The sequence below is a fragment of the Marmota marmota genome, unplaced genomic scaffold (assembly GCF_001458135.2).
Source record: "Marmota marmota marmota unplaced genomic scaffold, marMar, whole genome shotgun sequence".
Classification (NCBI taxonomy): domain Eukaryota; kingdom Metazoa; phylum Chordata; class Mammalia; order Rodentia; family Sciuridae; genus Marmota; species Marmota marmota.
The window spans coordinates 10,670,144-10,674,236 of NW_026000168.1; the positions used below are offsets into that span (position 1 = coordinate 10,670,144).

At 36.5% G+C, this 4,093-nt stretch overlaps 1 non-coding gene across 1 annotated transcript; it reads right to left on the reverse strand.

Moving 5' to 3' along the window:
- Positions 1-564: 564 nt before the first annotated feature.
- Positions 565-671, reverse strand: LOC125611775. Its single transcript, XR_007342026.1, has one exon. It is a non-coding gene; the product is annotated as a U6 spliceosomal RNA (small nuclear RNA).
- Between the last annotated feature and the right edge of the window lie 3,422 nt (positions 672-4,093).

A 4,093-nucleotide genomic window follows, 5' to 3' on the forward strand; every position in this document is an offset into this window, starting at 1 on the left:
AGTTTTGTGCATGGTGAGAGATAGAGGTTTAATTTCATTTTGTTACATGTGCATTTCCAGTTTTCCCAGCACTATTTGTTGAAGAGGCTATCTTTTCTCCAATATATGTTTTTGGTGCCTTTGTCTAATATGAGATAACTGTAATTATGTGGGTTGGTTTCTGTGTCCTCTATTCTGTACCATTGGTCTACAGGTCTATTTTGGTGCCAATACCATGCTGTTTTTGTTACCATTGCTCTGTAGTATAAGGTCTGGAATAGTAATGCCATAAACTTCATTCTTTTTGCTAAGGATTGCTTTGGCTATTCTGGGTCTCCTATTTTTCCAGATGAATTTCATGATTGTTTTTTTCTATTTCTATGAGGAATGTCATTGGGATTTTGATTTTTGGATCAGATTGAATCTGTATAGTGCTTTTGGTAGTATGGTCATTTTGACAATACTAATTCTGCCTATCCAAGAGCAAGGTAGATCTTTCCATCTTCTAAGGTCTTCTTTAACTTCTTTCTTTAGCATTCTGTAGTTTTTGTTGTAGAGGTCTTTCACCTCTTTCATTAAGTTGATAAAAATATGGAATGCTTCAGGAATTTGAGTGTCATCCTTGCCCGGGGACCATGCTAATCTTCTCTGCACCATTCCGATTTTAGTGTATGTGCTACTGAAGCGAGTGCTACTGTAGTTTTATATTATACTTCATATTACCTTTGAAATCAGGCAGGGTGATGCCTTCAGTTTTTTTTTCCTTTTTCCAGTTTTTTTTTTTTTTGATATTTGGAGTTTTTCATGTTTCCATGCAAATTTTAGTATTTTTTTCTATTTATGAGAAAAAATGTTATTGGAATTTTTACAAAGAGTTCATTAAACATCATTGTTAGTGATGTTGATGTTTTAACAGTATAAATTCTTGCAATCAATGAATATAGGCTACCTTTCCATTTATTTGTTTGTGCCTTCAATTTCTGTCATCAATGTGTCTTAATTTTCATCTTCTGCCTCCTTGGCTGAATTTCTAAGTGTTATTATTTTTAATACTATTGTAAATGGGATGGTTTTCTTAATTTATTTCCTATATTGTTGTCAGTATACATAATAAATGATTATGTGTTGATTTAATTATTTGTAACTTGGCTGAATTTGTTTATTAGTTCCACCAGTATTTTTATGGAATCTTTAAGGGGTTTTCTAAATAAGATCCTGTTATCTGCAAACAGACAGTCTTAACTTTTCCTTTCTAATTCAAAGGCCTTTCATTTCTTTTTCTTGTCTACTTTTTCTGGCTAGGACTTCCATTACTATATAGAATACAAATTGAGAATGGGAATTTTTTATTTAAACTTGACATCAGAGGAAAATTGTTTAGCTTTCCTTATTGGCTGTGATGTTAGCTGTGGGCTTATCGTACAATGCCCGATGTTGAGGTACATTCCTCCTATACCTCTTTGTTGAAAGGGTGCTGATTTGTCAGATATTTCACTTTCATATGTGGAGATGAATATATGATTTTGTCCTTCATTCTGTTAATGTGTTCTGTCTCATTTTCTGAGTCATATAGGTTCACATGAATGCCAGGGATCAGTCCAAGTTGATTACGAGGCATGATTCCTTCAATGTGCTGTTGAATTTAGTTTGCTGGTGTTTATCAGGGACATTGGCCTATAGTTTTCTTTTTCTGAAGGACATATTTTTTGTTTTGGGATAGAACAATGCTGACCTCATAAAATAAATTTAGAAGGGCTCCCTTCTCTTCAACTTTATGGAGGAGTGTGAGGACAGGTGTTAATTCTTGAACTGCTTAGTGGCACTCACCCTTGCAGCCATCTGGCCCTGGACTTGGTCTTTTCTTTGTTGGGACATTCTGATTACAGTTCAGTTCCCTTACTCACCATTCAGCTGTAGAGATTTTGTATTTTCAGTTTTGGTAGGTTTTATGTTTCTGGGGATTTGTCCATTTTTTAAAGGGGTTATCAAAATGTGGTGTATATACTTGTTCATAGTAGTTTCTTTAGATCCTTTGCATTTCTGTGGTATCAGTTGTAGTCTCTCCTCTTTCATGGCTGATTTTTACTTAGTTCTTCCTTTTTTATTAATTTTGCTAAAGAGTTGTCAATTTTTTAAAAAACGAATTCTAACTTTCATTATCTTTTCTGTGTTTTTTACAGTCTCTGTTTCATTTATTTCTATTCTGATCTTTATTAGTTCCCTTTTGGGCTTAGTTTGTAGTCACATAATCAGGCAGCCCTAGAAGGTCTGGGGATCTGTTGAGGGATGGGTCCACCCAGGGTGGCCTCACAGAGAGTGAACCCAGGGGTGTGGGAACTTCTTCTTCCCTTTGTTTTACTGCTGAGGCTTCCCCTGGCCAAACACAATGGGAAGCCAGAGCCTTGGATTCCACTGATATATAGAGTTGGGTCAGCCTTTCATGGACAGAGAGCAGGGTTGAGGAAAGAGTGTGTGGAGTAGAAAACAGAGTAACATCTGGCACAGTACTTTGCCAGTGTTTTCAAATTTTTATATGCCTTGGTTAAGCAGGGCCTGTTTTTGGTACCAGGAAATATTTGAGGAGATATATATTTACATATTTTATCCTTTAATTTCAGGATCAATGAAACCATGAGAGAGGTTCCCCCCCTTTCTTTTGAAATAATTATTTATATTAACCTTTTTCTCCCTGAAGTTCTTGCTTCAAAGACTTGAATGTTGCTGGACACAGTGGTGCATGGCTGTAATCCCACCAGTTTGGGAGGCTAAAGCGTGAGGAGCACAAGTTCAAAGCCAGCGTCAGCAACTTAAAGAGGTCCTAGTAACTTATCAAGATCCTGCTCTAAAAAAAAAAAAATAGGGCTGGGGATGTTGCTCAGTGGTTAGGCACCCCTGGATTCAGTCCTCTTTTGATTCGGCTTATGGAATATGCGTATGTCTATTGCAAATATGTGTGTGTGTGTGTGTGTGTGTGTGTGTATATATATATATATATACACACACACATGAATTTATATAATTTATATATGTATATGGAAATCTCTTTATTGATCTACCTGTAACAGTGATTAAGACTCAGAAATGGCTGATGTTAAACATGAGGAGAAAGATTAGTAGTCATATATATCAAGAATGATGCTAATAGATGGCTCATTTGAAGGAACACATACACACACACACACATAATTCTAATGGTCTCTTCCAAGGAGAAGCAAGTTAATTTCAATTAATAATTTTTAGTAGCATTTGTACCAGAAGTCATCAGATTCTGCCAGTTACTTTCAGTGCTTATGTAGCATTACCAATGTAAATTGTTGTTTAAACTTTGGGAGATAGGGAATAGCAGAAATGTTTGTTTTAGGAAGGCATCCTGTGGGAATTGCCTCTAACTGTGCTCCTGCAGTCCGCAGTACTGAGCTGTGGAAATGCGTTTGACTCTGCAGAGTCCATCTCCCAACCCTGTCTCCAGGTTTAAGCAAGTGCAGGAACAGTTTGCTGTCACTCCTTCCCTGGACTGAAGACTGAATCCTTCAATGCTACAAAGGCAAGCCGAGGAGTTCCTTAAAATGTTCCTAGGACTTTTGATTTCAAACTGTAATCAGAAAACTAATTCCAAGTACAGATTTTTGTCACTCATAGCTGTGAGCTGCCATTGAACTGGCTATATTTTAGACTTTTAAAAGCTGATTAAATTCATGTTAACTCAGGTCTTTCTACTCCCTTGTTGCTGTTCAAATGTCAGTGTATAATCAGGAATCCCTCAGCACACCTCTCTGGTTTCTGGGAAAAGGGTCTATTCTCCCACCACAGTGACCATTGGTTGATTTTCATGAACCTCCTAGATTTCCACTGATGAAAATTTAACTAGCTTAAATCTTTTCTACAAATTACCAGGTCATTTAAAAATAAATTGGGCTCATTTTAATCTAATTCCTAATGCACAACTGCCTGGGGAGTTATTTTCAGCTCCGTTTGTTGCAGTTTGCAATTATCATGCTCCTTTTAGAGAAAAGGAAAAGTAGCAGGACTATATTTCATGAGAATTACCAATGATCTTTCAGAGCAACTCATATTTAAGCCGAGTAATGGGAGAAATGAAGGACAGAATGGGTAA